Source organism: Mus pahari, chromosome 2, assembly GCF_900095145.1.
Source record: "Mus pahari chromosome 2, PAHARI_EIJ_v1.1, whole genome shotgun sequence".
Taxonomy (NCBI): Eukaryota; Metazoa; Chordata; class Mammalia; order Rodentia; family Muridae; genus Mus; species Mus pahari.
In genome coordinates this window covers 14,208,872-14,233,208 of record NC_034591.1, presented here as the reverse complement: position 1 = coordinate 14,233,208, position 24,337 = coordinate 14,208,872, and the positions used below count along the sequence as shown (strand labels likewise).

General features: G+C 38.9%; 1 protein-coding gene and 1 pseudogene across 5 annotated transcripts in view; one reads left to right on the top strand and one right to left on the bottom strand.

Moving 5' to 3' along the window:
• The window catches only part of Magi2 (membrane associated guanylate kinase, WW and PDZ domain containing 2), a 1,405,204-nt gene that overhangs the window by 1,141,210 nt on the left and 239,657 nt on the right, over window positions 1-24,337 (bottom strand). The window lies entirely within an intron of this gene.
• Window positions 4,156-5,741, top strand: LOC110316037 (annotated as a pseudogene).

Below are 24,337 nucleotides of genomic sequence, written 5' to 3'. Positions count from 1 at the left end.
TCTCTCTCTCTCTCTCTCTCTCTGTGTGTGTGTGTGTGTGTGTCCCTCTCTGTTTCTCTGTTTCTCTGTTTCTCTGTTTCTCTGTTACTCTGTTTCTCTGACTCTCTGTCTCTATCTCTGTTCTCTGTAGTCTTCATTGGGAGGAATTGGGAAAAGAGCTCTGACAAGCCATCAGAAATAAGCCTCCCTCCTTAATTGATCAAGTCAAACTGTATTTTTTTTTTCTTTTAGGACCAAGTGCTCTACTTAGCCCACTCATCTTGGTAAAGGTCATTTCTTAAGTGATGTTCAGATGGTTGGAAAGTTGAAGTGACCTCCCACAAGTGAGTCATTTGTTCTTCTCTGGCTGACAACATAGGCTTCAAATGGATCTAACACATATTTGTTACTGAAAAAATAAAAGAAAAACACTGCATTTAAAAAAGTACTAAACTTTTTTTCTGGGGTATTATGGTTTTACATTTTCATTCAGCAATTATAAGAAACACTAAAATGCTACTGGATCTTCCCATGCTGCTAAAGGCTGACCAACAGAGGTATGCCAACAGAGGCATACCCAGAGCCTGGTCTCCTACCATGGACCGCCGCCCCTCTCTCACAAAGTTGTGAGAACAAATCATGTCATATAGTCATTATTTTCAAAAGCAACGATAAATGCAACAACTGTTTCAGTTGTTTGGTATGAGTGGTACACTTCAATGTACATGAAGGATATTGAAAAGAGCTAATTCCAATGAGAATAGACTACATCTATATCTTGATTAAGTTTGACCTAGAACTTCTACCCCAGTGGCTTCACCCATATTCTACCATGCTTAAAGGTTGTCTGCAATCCACTTAATATTTTATAATAAAAATAACTGTAGAATTTAAATGAGGTATCTAGACTCTGGCCTTTTGCTGATTGAAAAAGATATGCTAGGAAGTAGAATATATAAAGGGATAATATTTCTCTTAAATTTTCAGTTTGAGGAAAAAGAATATCACCATGCTATTGGTGACTATATATTGTGGTGATGGTTTTAAGGTTTAATGGGAATAATTGAGTTATTTTAAATGATGTACTGATGAGAAATTCCATTCTGAACTCAGTTCATGCCACAAACCAAGATGAAGGTGTATTTTAAGTAAATGTGTCAAAAGTTCATTCAAGAGAACCTTTTGACATTAAAAATAATTAAATCAAATACTAAAAGGCCATTGGACCTAAAACCTCTTTTGTCCCTTACTAATCATTTTATGATTCAATTATTACTTTCCCTGAAAACATAATGTTAGCAATTGGCAATCAGATTTACTATCATTGCCTTAGTAGACACAAGGTAAGATGTGGTCAGTAAGAAATCAAAAATAACTGGCCAGGAATACGTGAAATAGTTATCTTTGTTTTACTGTGGGTTGGGTCACTCAGAATGACTGTCATATGATCAAAACACATGAATTATGTTAACATATTATAATAAATTAATTTTGAATGCAACCAGCAATGTGACTAGATGTTCTGTTCTCCACCCATGTACTGCTTGTGCAGTTGTGCAGGTGTTCCTAACGTGTGGAGCAATGAGAGCTATGTTGACACACAGAATCAGCATTGCAAACCCCTGGATATCTGTGAGGCACCTTTTACCCAGTGGGATTTGAATGACAGTTAACTGCTATGGCACACAACACAGGGCGCACTGACTCCTTTTCACAGTTATTTGGCCATATTAAGAGAAAGCTTAAAAATGTATGTGATAGAAAAAAATACAAGACTGTACAGTGTAAAAATGATGCTTGTGTGATTTTTTAATTAAAGCAATCAATTTATTTTCTTGTTTATTATAAAATATTAAAGTGCTTCATTCAGCAACACAAAGTCCAGTAAAAATAGCCTACTTTCTCTGTTCCTTTCTCTTCCAAGCCCAGAAATGGAGGGTCTGTTTGTCCTTTTATTAAACAGCTGATGATCATACTCAGATGTCTAGTGCTGTAGCTCTGTGTTCCACATATTCAATTCCATTTCCTATCTGGACATTTCTCCTATTAAACTTTTTCTTCAAAAAGCATATTAAATAAATACATCTTTCCTCCTCAGTTAGCACCAATATGCTACCAAGAAGTTGTTTTAAGATTAAAAAGTTGTATATAGCATTTACATGTAAAAAATAAAATGAAACTGAAGGAGTTAGAAAATATTGTACTTTTCATTTAATAATATATAACAGTATGCCGGGCGATGGTGGCACATGCCTTTAATCCCAGCACTTGGGAGGCAGAGGCAGGTGGATTTCTGAGTTTGAGGCCAGCCTGGTCTACAAAGTGAGTTCCAGGACAGCCAGGGCTACACAGAGAAAACCTGTCTCAAAAAACCACAAAAGAAAAAAAAATATGTAACAGTATAATAGACACACAAATTATTTTAGCTTACAACATATGCCTTATATTTATCAATAATATTTAAATTCTTCTACTTGTCCTTTTGCCTCTGTTCTGCCATCTGCTTAGCACACAGTATCACTTATACTGAAAGAAATCATTAAAACGTTGACTCTTCTTCAACACAAAGCCAAGCACTAGTGTCCCCATGTTTCTGATCTCACACAGCCACTGCCTGTTGTTTTACATCTGCAGAGATTTTTGTATCCCAATCCTTAATTTTTTCTATAATTAAATTATAGATTGCATGTCCCAAATTTTGCTGCTTTTTTTTTTCATACCAAAAGTCTTATGTCAGACGCTCATTTCTCCTTTTGCTAGTAGATTTTCCTCCCTCGTCCAGATCCAGTAGGCACCCAGCACTTATGATGCCAGCTTCCCCACTATCTCTGGAGGCTTTCACTGGTTGCCTGGAAAGTGACTTTTGACTGACCCATCAATTAAGGGAGTGTAATATTAAGTCAGATCCCGACTATTCCTGAAATAAGAAGTCAGTGTGATGAGACTGTAAAGACTGTAAGCTGAGGGAAGTGGGCTAGTTTCTCAGAAAAGACAGATGTATAGAATTGTACTTTCTGCTCAGAAAAAACCATCATGCTCCGTGCTTGTACCAACCCTACTCTGCCCTGCCATGCAAGTGTTTGAGTCAAGTTAACTACACTGGTCTCTTGGAGACAGCACAGCACAGATGTGGTCTTCTTCACCTTATGAGAAGTTAATCCTGTAGCCTTAATCACAATGTCACAATGAGATCAGTCAGGTTCCACACACTGTGAGACCAGATTATCTCAGTCTGAGTCACCTTTACAGCTCTAAGGGCACAGTGGCTCAAGGTCTACATCCTAAGAGCTAGATGGTGCTGTCTTGCAGTGTCTTCCCTTGGAAAGAAGATGCAAAAGGGACAAACTTGCTTCTTTGGGGTCCTTTTAAGGACCCTCTTCTCAATTACAAGGGTCATGGTAATTATACTTTGTTTTTTTTTTTTAAAGATTTATTTATTTATTATATGTAAGTACAGTAGCTGTCTTCGGACACTCCAGAAGAGGGAGTCAGATCTTGTTAAGGATGGTTGTGAGCCACCATGTGGTTGCTGGGATTTGAACTCTGCACCTTTGGAAGAACAGTCGGGTGCTCTTACCTGCTGAGCCATCTCACCAGCCCTGTAATTATACTTTGTATTGCTGAGAAAAATAGTTGCCAGAGACTACTTAAATGCAGGATATTTTGTCTCATGGTATGTACAGTATGACAGAGCACAGAAGCCTACCTTAGAGGCCAGAAGGCAGAAACAAACAGCGCTGCACTCAGTCTGACCCCTCCTCCTTCTCCCTTGTCCTCGTTTGTCTCCATCAGGTCCTCTTCCCATGAGATTGGACCAAGTACATTCAGCTCTTCTGATAAAATTGGTTATCAGGATTAACCACTGCAAGGGCTCCACCATAAAGACTTATCCATGTGACTTAGTCCCTGTTCCACTGAGGATAATGTGCTGACCGCGATTTTGAACCAAACCATAAGGATAGAAAGGTCATGACTTGTTAATGTGACTCTGTTAATTGCACAACTTCTTCTCTAGCCTGTCCCATTTGATGGGCTGTCTACTACCATGAGCTCTAGTAACTTTTATGTAGGACAGGGTGTGATTATAAAGGATGTACTTTTCAATAATCACATTTGCTTCCATTGTATTGATCATTATCTGGCCATCTTGGTAGTATGACAAGGGCCTAGATCATGATGATGCCACCGATGAAATGCATGAAGGAAAGACACATGGAGGACCTGCACAGTCAAAGAGATGAGTAAATGCATCTGTACCAGCTGGAGCTAAAGCAAACCTTCCAGGCCAAGCTGCAGGATGCCAAGCTGAGCTCTGACCATAGTGACAAGGTAGCCCACAAGGAGCTCAAGGTCAGCGTGCACAGAGTTCCTCAGCTACCAGCTCTCAGGCCTCCAAAAGCAGGCCAGTGCTGCAGAGGACCACATCTGAGAGCTGGAGGAGGCCTTGGCTGGGGAACGTGACAAGTTCCGCAAGATGCTGGACACTAAGGGGCAGGAGATGATGGAGGTGCATGATGCCACGCTGCAGCAGCTAGCGGAGTACCAAGAGCTGCTGGATATCAAGCAGGCCCTGGACTTGGAGATAAGCACCTACTGCAAGCTGCCTGGAGGATGAGAAGAGGCTTAAGCTGTCCCCCAGCTCTTCATCATGGGTCACAATCTGTTGGGCCACCTTGAGCAGCGACAGCAGCAGCAGTGTTGGCATGTCTGTGGGGCAGGGCTGGAGCAAGCACCGACAGCTGGAGGCTGAGGACACCCCAGGCTCACACAGCAATGCCTCCAGCACGAGCAGTGGCTCCCACCTGGCCCAGTAGTCTGTGGGCACCGTTGTTGTGAACATCGTCTAGCTGGACCTGAAGGGCAGGTTTGTGCGCCTTAAGAACTCTTCAGACAAGGACCAGTGTTTGGGGGAACTAGAGGATCAAGAGACAGGTTCTGCTGAAGGGACCCTGATATAGCAGCCTCTTGTGAGGCTATGCCAGTGCCTGGCAAACACAGAAGTGGATGCTCACAGTCAGCTATTGGATGGAACACAGGGCCCCCAATGGAGGAGCTAGAGAAAGTACCCAAGGAGTTGTAGGGGCTGCAACCCTGTAGGTGCAACAACAATATGAACTAACCAGTACCCCCTGAGCTCGAATCTCTAGCTGCATATGTAGCAGAAGATGGCCTAATTGGCCATCATTGGGAAGAGAGGCCCCTTGGTCTTGTAAACTTTATATGACCCAGCACAGGGGAAGGCCAGGGCCAAGTAGTGGGAGTGGGTGGGTAGGGGAGCAGGGGCGGGGGGGGNGGTGGTATAGGGAACTTTCGGGATAGCATTTGAAATGTAAAAAAAGAAAATAATAAATAAATAAATAAATAAATAAATAAATTAAAAAAAAGAGAGAGAGAGAGACAGGTTCTGGAGGGTGAGGACATTGCCTACAAGTTCACACCTAACTATGTCCTGCAGGGTGGTCAGACTGTCACGGTGTGGGCAGCTGGTGCAGGGGTTACCCACAGTTCCCATCAACCCTTTTATTTGAAGACCCAGAGCAGCTGGGGATTGGGGAGAGCGTTCGCACTGTCTTGGTCAATGCAGATGGTCGAAAGGTGGCCACGCAGGCTGGGAAGCTGCCATCAGTCCTGTGTGCGACAACGGGGAGGAGGAAGAAGAGGAAGAGGCAGAATTCGGCGAACAGGACCTTTTCCACCAGCAGAAGGGGCTGCCGGCTGATGTGAAACCTACCCCAGGGTCACCATGGTCCCAGAGCCCCTGAAATTAATTTTTTTATGGTCTGGTCTCACTAGTTCTTGGCAATTTCTAGGTGGCTTAAGCAACCATGAGAATGTGGTGGGCTCTGCTGGGTTCCCGAAATGGAGGGGTCCTCTGCCCACAGGCCTGACCTGCCTCTACGCGGTCATGATGATCTAGAGGCCTGGTCTGGGAACCTGCAGGCTGAGGAGCTTGGGCCTGGATCTGGGGCAGGAGAATGGCTGCTGGCTCCAGGTGGACCTTGTATGAAACTGTGGTGATTCAGTTGTTTCCTCTGAAGATTTTCAAATCACATGAAAGTCAGTTGATGGCACTGGTGCAACACCTGAACCCAAGGGCGTTCCAGCTTCGTGCTCTTGCTCTGGTCCCTCTCTAAAGCTGAGGAGCAAGATGCAGGAAGCTCACACGTGGGACGACTCCTCCCGTCCTAAGACTGAACCGGACAGGACAGGTAGGTCCTGGGTGTTGGGACTTCGGGAGCAAAGGCTGTGGGTTCAACCAGCGACTGCTCACAGGGGTGTGACCAGCCTAGTTGAGCTCCTGGCCTCCCGTGTATGTACACCGTTGTGGCCCCTCTGTGCCCCACCCTGATGGCGAGGCCTGGAAACTTGCTTCCCTGCCTCTTAGCGCCAGGAGCCAGCCAGTTTCACTGGTCACTTCCCCACCACTGACACACGGTATTTTTTTTTTTTTTTAAAGAATGTTTACTTTTTTTACATAAGTCAGTAATGCAGCTCATTGGGACACCGCTCTGGGGTTCAGGCCTGGAGCTGCCACACTGGGAGTTACCTATGACAACTTCCTCTACTGAGCTGTGGGGAGTGCTGTCACCCTCCTGGCACAACTGATGCTAGGAAGAGTTTAGGCCTGGTCTCCCCCAGGGCAAGAGTGCTTGGCCACAGGGTACCACCACTGCCACCAACCTCCAGAACCCGCCAGCCACCTCCTGCTTCTAGATACCTCCATTTTCTTTAAGTGACTGGTGCTGGATCCTGGATAGTCATGGCTGGCTGCAGTCAATGAGCAGCCCTGCTGCCTTGCCCACAGAGCAGGTGCTCTTAGGGGTACCCCGCACTGGAGCTGGCTTCCTTGTGTTTGGGGAGCGGTCTAGAGTAATCTGCAGGTCCACAGAGGTCTGTTTCTGGCCCTGGCTAGACTAGGTGGTTACTGGAGTGGCACCTGCTACTGGGGAGCCGTCTGCCCTATGCTCACCAATCAGCTCTATGGATTATTTCTTTTATAAAACTCATGCCAAACACGTGTTCCACATTTTCTTTTCTGCCTATGATTCGTAGTAAACATTTTGCAACTGGAAACTTTTGTATACTACTCACTGATTTTAACTGCAAAAAAAAAAAAAAAAAAAAAAAAAAAAAAAAAAAAAAAAAAAAAAGAAAAAGAAAAAAAGAAAAAAGAAAAGAAAATTTAACATTATTACATTACTTAGTAATTCATAAAATTTACTGACAACTTTCTTTCAAAGTGTAACAGATGATGGAGAAATACATCTAAGAAATCCAAGGATGGAGAATTATCTCGACCACAGTAATAATATTAAGATTGCAGCTGCATTTGGAGTTGGGCATGGAATTTTTAGCTTTTACTTTTGAAAAACAACCAACAGAAAAATTTAAAGAACATCTAGCAAGTGATCATATTCCTCCTTCTAATTTTTTATAAGTTCGTCTTTTAAGGGATGCAAATATCTCTGTAAGCAAAACGGATTTTTAAAGAAGCTCTTCCTACATGCTCCAAGTTTACAGTGAAGACTCATAAGACAGAAATTGGATGTTTTCTTAGTCCTACTACTGACACATGGTTGACTTGAGATTCATATCTAGAGAACAGTTCATGCTTATGTCACACACAAAAGACCTTATTTCTGCTATAAAATGAATTATATGAAAGGAAATATTTTAAAAATATTTTTGTACTTAAATTACATGTATGCAGGACATAGGTATACTATGATCTGGTTTAGAAGATTAAGTTTCCACAAACAAATGTGTTTAGGAAGATTTTTTAAACAGATTTGGGCCAATAAATAGCCAGCGAGAAGCAGATATATTTATAACTATAACTAGGGAAGGATCAGGAACACATCCAAAGATTCTGGACCTAATCCCAGATTTGCTGGGAGACAGGAAGTCTCTTTTTTTTTCTCCATGTTATATATGTTGTTTTCAGGAAACTTTCCATCCTGGTAACCCAGTTTTCTACAAACTGGAATGAAAACACACCGATTCTGAGAGTACAGAACCACAGCTCTTCTGACTTGATATCCTTAATCCAGCCCCGAGAGCAGCCTTCCGTGTGTGGTTACCAGCTGCAGGGACGCTAATCACACTCCAGTGCTTCCCTGAAGCAGCCAGAGCATCCTTGGTCCAGAGTCAGATTACTGGGTTCCAACTTTTCACCGAGTTAAAACTGCCTAAACTTTTATAATAGAAGACTTTCAGGGCCAATTTCACTTCTAAAATGTGATGTTATGTATGGGGAGATGATTACTAAACGGGATGTTTCAAAAACTTGGACTAAGCCAAATTCCCTTGTTTACTTTTGTTGCTTCTCAGATATTCAAAATGCTTTCATATGTTTGGGTGTACATACCATGTCATATAATCAGCCTTGTGAGAAGTATGATTTACATCAGGGAGAAGATAGATGAAACCTGGATGCAGTAACCTGAAGCATTAAAATCCAATAGTCACATAGGAAAGACTAAAATTTCAGGCCCTGACTTGGCTTCTCCATCTTTAGGACAGCTACTTGGGCTACTTCATCACTCTTACTTTTCTTGAGATACTATAAAGTGTTCAACCTTAGTGTCAAAAAAATGAGAAACCTAGATGATGATCCATGAAGAGTTATAATCTTCAAGGCCACTGATATCACCATTTGCCTAAGACTAATATACCTTCTTTGTTACAGATTTGGAATAGCTACAAGGACACACTTTTGTGGGAAGGGGGATCTAAAACTTCTCCAGTCAGTCCAAACAGAATCCATCTGTGGTTATGTATCCTGAGCAAGAGTTGGTTTTGTCAGGGGGAGGAGAGGAAGGCACATGTAGCAGGCTATGCTTAAAACTCATCGGGGAGAGCTTTGGGAGAGGTCCTAGGGCAAGCAGAGATGACACGGGAAGAACATGTCAATCATAGAAAGTGGGGAGACCGTGAAGAGTAAGAGCTAAGGATAACACTTGGCTTCCTTCTGAATTACCTCAGCCAGTTTTCTTCTCCTCCTGAAATGTAGCACTTGCCTTTCCCAGTCTTGGAAATTTGTGAGAATTTTATGTATTAAGTATGAAACACTGACGTTATGACATTCAGTGTTACAGATAATAATGTTTTTCTGCCTGAACTTTAGGGGTGTGCCTTAGTTCCTGTTTTTGTGCCTCTCCCACTTCCTCTTCTTCTTTATACATTTATTTAATGAATTATTCACGTTTTCCCCCAAAAGAATTGATGTAAAAGAAATTTGAGCAGGAAATCACTGAAAGGCGACAACACATAGCCATAAAATTTGGCGGTCTGCCGGCTAACACTGAGCTGTCAATATGCAGTGTGCAGATGAACGTTTCAAACGAGGATTTGTGTAACAAATCTGTTTGCCCACAGAATTTTCTTCATAAAAACTGATATTCTGTGTAATGTTTCTGAAAAAAGTTTTAAAAGCATCCACATACAAACCAGGATATACTTAAAATTTTTAGATATAGCTGACCTGTAATGGCTCAAACTATGCTTGAGTAGGCTAAAAATACAAATTTTAGTTCCTATGGAATTCAATTTTTAGTTATCTGGATTTCAGCTTTTGTTTCAGTTAATAAATTCTTCTGAAGGACTCTGTACTACGACTACTACTTTTTTTTCTGATTCTCAAAATTGAGTAAAAGATTATCAGATTTCTTTTACCTTGCAATATTCTTGTCAATGTCAGGATTAAGAGCAACTAATTAAATTTACATTAATCAACATTCTACTACTGGAAGCACTGCAAAAATAAGAAAATAAAAAATAAAAGAAGCAAGCTGGTGCTCCAAAGGCATTTATTTCTCTCATGCCTTACATGATTACAAAGAAATTCAGTAGCAAATTTAGTTAGCAATTGGTAGAAAATGTTGGAAACACAATCTATGATTCTAAAAATGATATACAGTGTTATTTTCACCTCTTAGAATCCTAGATGTTTAAAGATTAGTTTTCTACTTAATGCAATTAAAATTATGTTTAATCTTCTAAGCTGGATGTAGTTAGATAATGCAATTACAGCTTGAAATTGCATTTAGGATAATACCAAGAGGTAAGGCCTGAAATCATATATATATATATATATATATATATATATATATATATATATATATATAGGTAACAACATTATATGAACTAAATATATATGTAAGATATTTATATATTATATATGCATATGTATTAGACATATATACATATTGTATTGAGATATATATGTATGTATATATATATGTATATATATATATATATAGTGTTTAGTCCACATGTTTCCTAAATATGTAAATATACATATATAAAATAAATATACATAAAAAATATGCGTATGTAGATACATGTGACAACAAATAAAAAGAGGCCATGAATTTGATAGAGAAAAGGTGGAGTTTGAAGGAGAAAAGAAGAGGGATGAAATTGTGTCACAATGATTTAAATAATAAGAAATATTATTTAAATTACTCTAAAGAATTGGAAGCTTAGGATATGAAGTCTTGGGTTCAATTTTCTGACTTTTATCCAATTATCTGTATAATTTGGTTATGTATGCAACTTTTCACCAGGGCTTTGATACTCATTCACTATTATATAATTTTAGTAAGAGGTCTGAAATGCAGTTGTTAGTGTGGATGAACATAGAATCCATATGTTAATATTTTATTAAAGAAACACAGTGTACTTGCTATATTTAATAAAATTCTTAATGCAAATAAAATACAGAAAATGCATAAATGAAAAAGAAAACATGTATATATAGATATTCATTGGACATGCTTAGAAAGTTGAAATAATCATTTTTTGAACACAATTAGGTTTGTGTGTGAAAAGTTATTTTCATCCTCCAGCTTTAGCAGTTATGCAAGAACATTTATTATTTACCATATGACTTTACCAGAGTCATGTTTTCAGAAACAATGTACTGGTTAATGCCAGAAGGTGTTCTGAGCTGTCAACACTCTTCTGAACCTTATTAACATTTTTTTTAAACTTCACATATGGAAATCATGAACAATTTGTTTCACTCATCTTTAGTGGTCCAAGTCTGTTGTTTATCTCTTGGCTTTTAATCACCAATTGCTACTTTGCTTTTCTAATTATATTTGTTAAATAGTCATCCATATCAGAAGATTCATGCTCTTTTTAACTACATTCCATGCCCTCTCATAGCACGCTACTGGACTTAGCAATAAAGTCAAATTACTTCTTATCCGGTTCAGTACATCTAGCGTATCCTTTTACAAACGTTTTAAATCTTTCCTCGTCTATTGTTCAAAATGTAAACAAATAACTCATTATTAGTCCTTCCCCTAAAGCATGATAACATGGGTGAACACCCATTGTACAACAACAACTCTTAACTAAAACAATGGTAGAACATGATTTGTAAAATATTTATGCAATTTTCTTGCCTGTTTCTAACACAAAGGGAAGAAAAATGTTAAGATGCATCAAGGTATAAGATATCTACAAAAATCTAAAATTAGTACTATGTTAGTGCATGTATGTATATATGTGTACATGGTGTATATGCACATATATGTACATGCACACCTGCAAACATGTCTTTGGAGACCAGAGGTCAAATTCATCTGTTTTTTGTCATTATTTTACTTGTTGAGACAGTGTCTCAAAATATCTATACCTCATCAATTTATCAAGGCTGGATGTCAAGCAAAACCAAAGGATCTATTTGTCTCTGTCTCCTAGTTTTGGGGTTATAGATGTGTACTACAGTGCCCAGGGATTCATCTGTTTGCTGGGGATCTATACACAGAACTTCATGAGTACATATCAGGCTGTTTACTAACTGAGCTGTCTCCCCACTCACTTGCAACCAGCATTTTAAATTAACATTCTTCATATATTAAATCCTATAAAATATTTCAGGGAAAAGTGTGTAAATACAACATTACTCAAATGTAATATTAATTAGAAAAAATTGACAGTATTTTTTCAAATATAATGAAACAATACAATTACTGAACTTTGAACTCATTTCCTATTTACAACCTAGCTACACTTTGGGCCCTGAAGGCTCTAGCATGCTCTGTATCTCAACAACTTTGGGCTTGTTTTCTCTTCTCCCATAATATCCAACCTGTGAGAAAAAAAAACACGTGGATTTTGACTGTCCTGTGTGCTTCGTTCCCCGCTTATTCAGATACTCTATTCCACTACATTGAATCACTCCCGCTGCTAGATTATGGTAAATACAACTCGACCCAAATCATCCTTATAAGGAAGTATACCATATGTATCATTATAGTTTTTTGTTGTTGTTGTTGGTTGTTTTTTTGTTTTTTTTTTTTTTTTAGAACCATCAGATTCCTGGCTTTGAAGACTTTACTAGAATCCTCCTTGCCTTTCACAATCCATAGTAGAGCCTTCTGAAAAGAACCTGCATTTACTTAGGTTGATCCCTTCATTGTTTTTGTGTACTAAATGTCATAAAATGCACAATTTCATTTTTGTTGAGGTAGGGGAAAACCTGAACCCTTTAAATACCAGATAACTACTCCCCACACCGTTAATCTCAATGTTCTATCCTATTTTGATTCAAGATTTTGTTGAGTACATGCTGTATTTTCTACAGCGTAGAATATCTACTCTTTCCTTTTCAGTACATGCCTAAAGTTGTGGAATTCAATGTCATCAAGTGGTCGCAGATTTTATAGACTATGTAAAGTTATGCCAGACACACACTGACATATACAAGAGGCTTCCTATAAATCTTGACATTTGTGAAGATGGTAATGTCTGAACATTCTAAGATAATTAGGACCTTTAGCCCAGTTCCAAATTATCGTTATCCCCACGTAAGGTCTATTTTCCCTAGGTAATGTCTCGGTCCTCCTTAATATACTCATACACACATTCAAAACACACACACACACACACACACACACACACACACACACACACACACACACACACTTTGACTCTTCGTATGACTGGGTTACATTCCTATAAATACCTTGCATTCAAAATGTCTAACTTGCAATAGAGAGTTTTGCATAACTTTGCACATTAAATACTAGTGGCTTATCCTTAGTAGTTGTCCTGTGGATGAGCAGGTGCTGCAGCTCTACAGTGGTGCACAGTCACAACAGAGTATGGCACCACACCGCTAGCCCAAAACAAGATGAAATTTAATAAGTACTTCAAAGTACTTCAAAGTACTGAACACCTATTGCTTTTACTACAAACCAAAGCTTTATAAGTCAGTCTATTCTAAGTCAAGAGTCCCAATTTATGTGTGAGTATGCTGTTGCTATGGACAAAGACTCAAAGATGCTTCTGGATTAAGGCCTAGGTGATTAATTATAGATTAATCAGTTCACCTACATGATACTAACATAATATTTAATTTCTTAAAATTCTTTAGTGCTGAGGGGACCCAAGGCCCTGTATATGCTAGGCAAACATTCTGCTCTGGATAATCATCTCTGGCCAAAACAATGATTGAATTTCATGGAATTTTATCTCGTGAAACATTAGAGTATATAGTTCTGTATGGAACTGCCTCGGCTCTAAAAGAGGCCACCACAAATAATGTGACCCAAGCCACATTTCACTCCACTGCCTGGTCCACCTTATCCTGTTGTGCTCCACCCTTCCTTATAGTTTTTGGTTTTTCTTTTTGAGATATACTTTTGTTTTCAATAGATTATATTGAAAAAATAGCATTTAGTATTTATTTTCTCCTATGTTGAAATAACAAATGTTTTAACAGTTTCACTTTGCCCACTGTTGAATGTGTATGTGTCTGTAGATATGACCTGGTTTTAACTGGAAGCCATTTACTATCTAAAGAAGCAATTGGAAGAATGCCTGCAATAGCAGTCTCCCTGATGGGACAAAACCAAGAAGAAACTCAAAGGAATGGGTGTGTCACTCTTCTATAATGTTAGAAGATATTTTGCTGATTTATTTATGATATTTTTTCCCAAAACAATTTTTTATTAGATATTTTCTTCATTTACATTTCAAATGCTATCCTGAAAGTCCCCTATACCCTCCTCCCACCCCTACTCCTCAACTCACGCACTCCTGTTTCCTGGCCCTGGCATTACCCTGTACTAGGGAATATAATCTTCACAAGACCAAGGGCCTCTCCTCCCAATATGATATATTCTTAAATGAAAGGAGCAAAGCACAGTAGAGAGAAAGGCATGGATATAATGTCTTATCATCTGTCTGTCTTTCTGTCTGTCTGTCTAATTATCTACCATCTCTCTATCTCTATCATCCACCTATCTCTGTCTCTCTATCTACCTTCCTGTCACCTCTCTCTACCTATTTGTCCTCTGTCTATTTATCTATTCACCTATCTGTCAATCTATCAATCTTCTATCTTTCTATCTACCTATGTATCCATTATCTTCTAGCTTTTCCTCATTTACATAATATTTTATTTCTTTAAGGCTTGTATAAAATTTAAACAATTTTTATCCTTTTATCTCACATAAAATACTTTATTTTTTACATGGTTTGTACACTATGAATGTTTGTTTTTTGTATTTGAATAAATGATTATCGATTTTGAAAACTAGCAACTTTTATGATAGTGTTCAAAGGATAACAGTGGAACTATTATTCACTTTTGGTAATAAAGAAATTGTCTAGGGTGGAGGCAATAAATATACTGTTTTGATCATGTTATTTCTGACCTGGCCACTGTTCTCCTGGTGGATTAATATACATTTAGAACAAATATAATATTAATATATAGTAAAATTTTTAGAGAGCAAACATTCATATAATGCAGAGCAAAATAATTTCCTGCTCTTTTTTTCCCAATAGAAATTACCTACATATATACTTGAACTATTCTGGAAAATAATTTGCTTAACTTCAGGAAAGCATTTCTCCTGCTCTGGCAAGACTATCAGAGAAAATTAAAAGGAAGATAAAAGTTACATACTATTACAAAGTGATAAGAGAAAATAGGGATTTAAACTGAATTTTACAAGGACATCAAATTTTGTATGCAAAACCACACAATTAAAGCTAGCGTTGCAGTTCAATCTCTTAAAGCCCAAGTATAATGTAAATGTTTTATGAAGAAATATACTTAAAATACATTCCCTGGGAAGATAACTATAAATTACATGGTGGTAATAAGTTAGTTCAAACTGTGTTTTACTATTCTTTCAATAATTTCATTTCTGGTTCAATACTCTCTCACTCTATTATGTGGCACAAATACCTTTTGATGGGCAGTTTCATCTCCATTTTAAATGGTTTTAGTTGGGTGGCATAAGACCTAATCCTAGGATGTAATATTCATGTTCTCTCTCATTCAGTTTGCCTCTCCCCTCCCTCAGCTCTTCTCTCTAGTCTCCTTCTTTATCCTGCTTCTTCTGCCCAATCCTCTGCTTCCCTTTCTTTCCCTGTGAGGAGGTTGCATTTGGGTACAATAGAGGATGAGGAGACTAAGAAAGAGCCATTCTCAAGAGTGTGCTATTGGACATTTGCCTGAGCAATACATAAACTGTGGCATGTGCATGAGCTACCTCAGCATGAATTTCCTATTCTCATTAATAATGAAACCAATAATAATGACTTGCTACAAACATCACAAGCAATTAATAAATAAAAGCATTTGCGGTTAGTCTGTGATAGACAGTTTATATTAAATTATTTTCTATATGTTGAAGAAATTAACTTGATAACAGAAAATGAATAGAAATGAAACTCTCTGATATGGAGTCAAATATGTCTGACTTAGTCACTGGGTGTCAGATCCAAGGAGAAAACTACAATCGATGAATTCTGGTAAAGCTGCAAAGATTAACAGTTCTCAAATTACAATTTGGATATAATAGATGAATTACAGTTATAGAGATATAACTTTAATTTTTATCATCTCTGCAGTTGGTGTGCTAATGTTACAAAGTCAAAGACTTTCTGTGGTCCACTCATGCGTACTTTTTGTTATGTCTTCAGTTAGGAGTGAGGAAAACAAGGGTTTCAAAGTTTAAAAAATTAACATTTTCTCTGTTGTAGTCATTGGTAAAGTTCTTTTATGAAACTGCACTTTGAGCTGCACTGAGAAAGCAATGTCTATTATTTTTATTTTCCCAAACAGTTAATGGACACACAGAGAGCAAAAGCACTGGACTACAAGTCAATTCCAGGAGTCCTGGGTCCTGAACTCTGAGCAACTATGATTTTATTGTACACAGGGCTCTCGAAGACCAGTATTTGTATCTGGCTTCTTCCAACCAAATAGACTACTTTGAGCAAAGTGCCCTTTCTGTGCCTCAATTTCCTTCCTAAGATGTGAATAAAAATGGCTCTGTCACGTGGGGGTAAAGTGAACATTAATTTAAAATTTTCTGTATAGCAGTTGGGGCAGTTTGGGTTCATGGTTAACAGTCACCATGGGAGATTTATCTATCCCTCTGGTGATCTCCTCTGCTACTTTATTCTGTGAAAATGATAGAGTATTAGCAACTTTCAGGAGCTTTTCTAAGAGTGACAGGCCACGGGGTTAGGCTTAAACTCTGAGAAGGAAACACATCCTGTCTTATTTTGATGTCCCTACTAGAGAGGTTTATAACTTTTGGCAGAGGCCAGAAGTATAAACTTTAGCCAAGTAAGAAAATGAAGGCTACCCTAGTATGGACTGGTAGGAGGGTAGATACACTTTAGCTTTAAAGAAAGTCACTGTGGTATTTTCATATTTACTCTGTCCTTATTCGCCACCATCTCCCATTTTTGTCCCCAGACCGTGTTCCTCTTGGTGTCCTGCTCATGGCTCACACATACTGCTTTCACGTCACATGGTGCTTCATTGGCCTCCCCTGTCCCACTGTCCTTACTCCTTGAAGATCTCTTCTCCCTTCGCATGCTCCTTTTTTCTCTCACGGCTCTCCCCATAAATGTAGGTAGGTACAGAGTGGATAGAGATATAATATCAAGGCTCTGCATATGAAAGAGAACAGCAAGTATTTGCTTTTACAAGTCTGCCTTATTTTGCTTAATAAGATTTCCACTTCTATTTTCCTGAAAATGTCAATTTCATTTTTATCATAATTGTATAGTATTCCTTTGTGAATGGGAAAGATATTTCTTATCTAATGAGTATTGGGATGGATCAATTTCTTATTAACCATGCAGCAATAAAGATATATGTGCACATATCTATATCAGCTATAGAATTTAGTCATTGGACACATGTGTTCCACTATGTTCATAGTGGCCTTGCCTTATTTGTGATATCCAGAAGCTGGAAACAACCCAGATGGTCCCACAACAGAAGAATGGATGCAGAACATTTGGCTCATTTACACAGTTGAATACTACCTAGCTATTAAGAAAGCAAATGGATGGAACAGGAAAATATCCTGAGTGAGGTAACTCAGAACCAAAATGATATGCATGGTATGTATTCACTAATTAGTGGATATTAGCCAAAAAAGCACAGAGTACCCAGGATACAATCCACAGAACTCAAGAAGGTTAACAAGCTGAAGGACCCAAGTAAAGATGCCTCAATCCCACTTGGGGGGAAGAAGAAAGCAATCATGGGGGTGGGGTAAGAGGGAGGGAGTGGTGGAAAAGGGAACAGGGAAGGGGATAGGGGAATATGATCAAGTATGAGGGGGGGGGCAGAGAACAGGATTGAAGCCCTGAGGGCCATCAGAAAGGATGGAAACATTCTAGAGGGTTCCCCCCAACCTCAGGAGGAAGGAGGTTGGGAGGAACCCTCTAGAATGCACCAGAGACCTGGGACAGGAGAGACTCTTAGGGAGTCTTAGGGAGAGACCTTAGATGAAATGCCCTAGTGTGGAAAGAGGAAACTTTTAGAGTCTACCTCCAGTAGAAAGACAGGGCATCAAGTGGAGGGATTGGGGCTGCCATCTCACATTCAAAAGCTCTCTGATCCTGCTAGGCAGTGGTGGCACGGTCCTTTAATCCCAGCACTTGGGAGGCAGAGGCAGGTGGATTTCTGACTTCAAGGCCAGTCTGGTCTACAGAGTGAGTTCCAGGACAGCCAAGATCTGCACAGAGAAACCCTGCCTCGAAAGAAAAAAGAAAAAAAAAAAAAGCTCTGACTTAAGGAACTGCATGCTCAATACTGGAGAAGTGCCTGAGGTAAAGGAGGTCCAGTGACAGGCCCAAATTGGGATTCAGCTCAAGGGGAGGTCCCAAGGCCTGACATTATTACTAATGCTATGTGTGCTTACAAACAGGAGCCTAGTGTGACTGCCCTCTGAAAGGCCCAACATGCAGCTGAAAGAGTCAGATGCAGATAATTACATCCAACCAATGGATAGAAGCTGCTTACCCCTGTGGTTGAATTAGGGAAAATCTGGAAAAAGCTGAGGAGGAAGGTTACTCTATAGGAAGACCAGCAGTCTCAACTAACCTGGACCCCCAAGATTGCTCAGACACTGATCCACCAACCAGGCAGCATAAACCAGCTGATATGGGGTCTCCAACACATATACATGAGAAGACTGCTGGGTCTTGACTCTGACAGAAGATGCACTTAATTCTCAAGAGACCTGAGGTCCCAGGGAGTGGGGCAGTCTGGTGGGGTGGGGGTGTGAGACATACTCTTGGAGGGTATGGGATCTAGAACAGTCAGAGGGCAGGCTATGAGTGTGATAAAGACTGGACTGGACTATATTTGACCACAGTTGGACACAGGACCTGTTCTCTTCCTGGGCGAGTCTTGACTGTCTTTTTATTTTGTTCTTTGTCAGTACCCAGTTTGGTTTCTTGTTCTCGTTTTTGTTAATCATGAGGTGGTGGCAAGGTTTTTCCTTCATATCTCATCACCCCTGGGTGCTTCTGAAGAATGCCATCTTACAGTTCCAGTCTCCTACTCTAATCCAGAGGAGAATGTCACCTTCAGGTTCAGGTCTTCTACTCTGACCCAGCCGATGTCTCCATAGCCAGGGCTTCACTGGCTGTCTCTCCACTTATGGAATGTGTAGACCCTGGCAGTATTTCTGGAGACTGGTTAATTTTCCCTATTTTTCTTTCTTTTTTTTTTTTTAAAGATTTATTTATTTATTATATGTAAGTACACTGTAGCTGTCTTCAGACACTCCAGAAGAGGGAGTCAGATCTTGCTAAGGATGGTTGTGAGCCACCATGTGGTTGCTAGGATTTGAACTCTGCACCTTTGGAAGAGCAGTCGGGTGCTCTTACCCACTGAGCCATCTCACCAGCCCCTTCCCTATTTTTCAATTTGTAATGTTGGTGATATATCTAGAGGAGCAATTACTGGCAATTACTGCTGATTATGATACAGAAGGAGCAAGGTGGGCATAGCTGGCTGCTGAATGGTAGCCACTTGTGGCCTGCCTTCTTCATCAGCTGCTCTGCCGTCTCTTACCTTGCCTGATTTCTTATTTCTTTGTATTTTTCTCTCATAGGAATAGAATTTTCCTTATACTGATTCATATTCTTAATTTACACAGATACTGTTTCTAATCAGTAATTTTGTTCACAAGTGTAATGGCAACTTTTGTCAACATGATTGTAAGGATGTCCAGAAAATTAGCAGTTTACCTCTGCCTGTTTTTGAGGTTGTTATATAGACATATCATAAGGATTAGTCCTTTTATGAGTTTGTACTATGATGGCACCATTGGGAGGGGATGACAAGGAAGCCATAGGGTCTACTTGGAGAAAATAGACCACTGCAGATGGGTACTGGGGGACTGAATCATGGTTGCACTTTTATGGTGGAAAAATTCTAATCTGTAAGTATCATTAGGAATCTTAGGCTGTTTAACTGGAGTCATTGCTGTAAAATGCAGAGGAAGGACCTATAAATAAGAATGCTATTTAAGCATACATTTATCCAGGGCCGTTCCCTGTATTCTCCTTGTTCTGCTTCTGGTGACCATGATTTGAACAGCACTACCAAGCTCACTATCACGAATCCTCTGAAAATGTGAACGGAATTACTTTCTTCCATAAGTTCTTTCTGCCCTTCCTACAGAGATGAAGAGTTAATTCAATCTTCTTGCAATGGTATTCAAAATACACAGAAAAATATTGCCTTTGTTTATCTCAGATTTTATTCTGAAAACTAAACACAGTGTCTAGGCCAGAGAAGAGATTCAACAATTAGCTGGTGACTGGCTTCATGGCATAACATTGGGATACACCTGCTAGGTAAGGAGAGAATGTGTTTGGTGTGATATCTAACTCTATCATTAGCTAGATGTGTAACTTTCCTCAATGACATCATCCTGGGCTATGTTTCCTTTATGTGCTTGAGTTTCTCAAAAATAATAAAGATATTTCTTAGAAGATTGTTATATAAATCGAGGGAAATGATGCATAAAAACAGCTAACATTGTATTATACATATCATGAGAGTTTCACATATCCAGTTTTCTCCTCTTGATTATAATAAATATACACGAATAGAAAAGTATCCGCACTTTAGTACTCTCTGGTAAAAGATGCTAGCTAATTTGTAAAATATTTGGATTCAAATGTTCCAGTCACTGAGTATTCTTTCTTCTGTTTGTTAGTATAAACAATTGATATAACACCTTTATTAAAAGTGCCCCAGTGTATAAATGGATGAGAATAGATACTATATGTTATTAAGTCTAAAGTACCTGCACAGGCACCTATGCATCTTTACTTAATATGTTAATGCATGCTAATGTAACCGTTGTTTATAGACTCTTGTCCTGTATTTTAAACAATGACCCCAGTTAAGAAGCATAGATTCCTATTCTGTAGACAGGGAAATGGAAATGTAGCAAATTCTTCAGGCAAAATTTCCCAGCTGTTTAATGGAAGACATGGAATTTGAATTCAGACCCAAGGGATAGTGATGTTAATTAGTGTATTCTATTGATATTTAAGGGTGCTACGACCTTTTAGATTAAGACCAGAAGAGAGGCCCCTTGGTCTTGTAAACTATATATGCCCCCCCCCCTTACAGGGGAATGTCAGGGCCAAGAAGTGGGAGTGGGTGGGTAGGGGAGCAGGGGTGGGGGGGGAGGGTATAGGGAACTTTTGGGATAGCATTTGAAATGTAAATAAAGAAAATATCTAGTAAAAAATATTTTAAAAAAAAGAAAAAGAAGCATAGATTCCTAATGTTGCTTTTTCATAGTTTCCAGCTTTTACATCATAAAAAAAGTGACCATGATTTGAACAACAACAAAAAGTTAAGCTTTTTTCCTACAGGAAACAAATACTAAAGGGAATATAAAACAACCTAACCATTTAATAGAATCACTGTTGGCTCTTCAGAGAATGCATTTACATGATCCCATTCACTTTGGAAAGCATGGCATTTGACATTTACTTTTCCTGGACTTTGAAGACTGTAGGCTTTCAAAATAGACAGTGAAATTCCTTTCAATTAACAATGCTGGGGTACTGTTACCAAGGGCTGTGTGCGTCCTTCGCTGATTGGGTTCTGTTTTTTGTCAGCTTTCTTTCTTTGTTGCAAATTTTAATTTGGTAATAAAACGTAAAGACATGTGTTTACCTTTCAAGATACCTCCGGGGGAAAACGAAGACAAATGAATGAGACACAGACTGAACCTGTATATGCTTATTTTTGGAACGTTTTGTATTTCAGGGCTTTCACATATGCAACTCCTAATTCTAGTTTTTTCTTTTTTCTTTCTTTCTTTAATTTTTTAAATACACTTTATTCCTGTTCTTTTTTGCTTGAGAATCTCAATACTGCCCTCTGCATGGACCACACACATCCTAGAAAACTTGAATTAAAACCATCCTAACTAAAAACATACTTGACTCTATTAAATTGTTGCAATTTTATCAAGTTGAAATTCCCATGATGACAATCACCCCTCAGTGGCTGTATCGAAAAGTTCTTGTCACAGTCAGAAAATCAATCTTGCACACAGGTAACAGTCACCAATTGTAATGCATTCTTACTAAGAGCCCAAGGAAGAAGGGGCGTAGTCACCTGCACACATGAGTCTTCAGATCCCGCCTATGTGCAGCAGAAGAGAATGGGGGTCTGCTGTAGCTGAGGGCTCACAGTGAGTGGGAACACTGTCCGGGGGTCTGCTGTAGCTGAGGGCTCACAGTGAGTGGGAACACTGTCCGGGGGTCTGCTGTAGCTGAGGGCTCACAGTGAGTGGGAACATTGTCCTTAGTGCTGTGAGGTTTGAGGAACTGGAAAGGCACAAGAGGAACCAATCACCTTCTCATAGCCTAAAAGACTCTTGGGGAAAGATAGACTTCCTTCCTTCCTCCCTTCCCCGCTCCCTAATTTCCTCCCTCTTCTGCTCGTTCTTTCTCTCCTTTCATCCCTGCCTTCCTTCGTTCCTTCCCTCCCCCTTCCTCCTTTCTTTTCCTGGTTCAGTTGTTTTTTCTCTCTCCCTGTCTCTGTCTCATCTCTGTCTTTGCCTCTCTTTCAATATCTGCCACTCTGCAGATATTGAAAAGGAAAGAAAAGAAAGATAAAGAAAAAAAGATTTTCTCTTTTTTCCTTTTTATAGGGACCTATTATGAGAAAATTAAATTTGTTGTAGTACTTAATACAATTAGGATTCTATTTTTAATAAAGGTCTGATTTTGTTGACATGTTTGATATTATATCAAAGTTTAGAGGAAGTGTGCCACAAAATTAAAAAAAATAAATTTTAGTGTTTTAACTATGCTCTCTGTTACTTTCAAATGAAAAAATACAGAGTTTCTAAATTACTGTCTTTTTTAGACACGGGTTTCAAATTATAAAGCAAAGTGAAATGGAAAATTTCACTTTTGCTTTTATGGATTAGGGTTATCATTCTTTCAGAAGTGAGGGACAAAATATGCAGAAGTAATTTTTCCCCTGTCTATACTCACCTATGCATTTACAATTTAGACAGATATAGTGAGTCTACCCAATTTACATCTAAATATCCTTTGAATTCTGTCCTGTTAGAAGTGTGCATTGTAAACCAGTGGTCTACAGAAATGCCCAGATACAGTTGGCATTTATAGAACATCTGTCAACTTTCTAAGGCACTGCTCTCTTATTTCCCTTGGTCTTCATAGCAAAGCACGGGCAGCCCTGTAACATGAAATTGGGATTGAGGAGCACTGGAGGAACAGTAGACAGACATGCCTTGTGCCACTGTTGCCATGTTATACCAGGACTGACCTAGGGCAGGGAATAAATGTCTTAGTAACTAGCTTGCAGTTTCTGAAAGGTAGCTGATGGTTTTTCACGGTGATGCACTTTAATGGTGAAGATTATACAGAAATATAACTAAACAATACTATTATACTCACGTCTTATCTTTAAAACAGAGGCCCAAACCTTATTCACTAAATTAAATTTAAAATGCAGTGATTCTTATTACAAAGTAGTGTCTTTGGGCAAAACCAATAGGATATTAATACCTATCATATGTAAAGAATGGAACAAATAAGACGCCAAATAAAATCAAATTAAGAAATGGTCAAATAAAATAGTTCTCAAAAGTCCAGTAAATGTACATAGGAATGTTCAAAATTCTTGTCAGAGGAACTCAATCCAAAACTTGGGTTTTGTTATCAGTTGGCTGAGTTAAACACATAATCATGCTATCCTTTATCTGCTCCTCACAGAACTCAAGGCTCTTTGAAAGAAAAGGAAAATAATTTGGCTAGCAAGACTCAATGCCCACTATTCAACTATTAGGAAAGTAATTCTACCAACAGCAGACCATCTCCTCTATGCCTTCCAAAGACGGCCACTTACTTACGGAAGCATGGTTTGACGTAGCCTGGAGAACGATGCCATGTCCTATGCTAACTCCTAGGAACACTAATCTTGTTTTAGGCTGGAAAATGTAAATTAACAACATGACCAAATTTATCCACAGCACATTTTAGGATGATGGGTAGTGCACAGCATGTTAATTTTGCAAGTTAGCCATTTGTTAGCAGTCCTATATTCAAATATCCAGCATTTATAGCTACACACAGAAATCTAAAAATAGCAATTATCTTATAAAAATCCAACCTAAACTTCATTAGGAAAATAAAATAGGGTTATAAAATACCATCTATTAGGTTATTAAGATAAACCATATAGCTCCTCCTGATTTGCTGATAATGTAAGCAATTTGAGCAAAAAGATCCCCAAACCCAAGTTTTGTGTTTCTTTGATTTATATTTGTTAATATTTTTGTTTTGTTTGTGTACATTGGCTTTTGATTCCTTTTCTTTTTCAGAAAATAAAGCTGTCTGTAATCACCCTTAGGTTAATTTATGAGATGGCCTCTTGCTATTTGTCTGATAGCAAGTCCTGTGCAAATACCCTTTTAGGTCAGAACAACATGTCTATGTGGCCTTGGAGAAGTCTTCATGGGAAAAGGGACCTCAGTTGCTTTTAAAACACAAATTTTACATA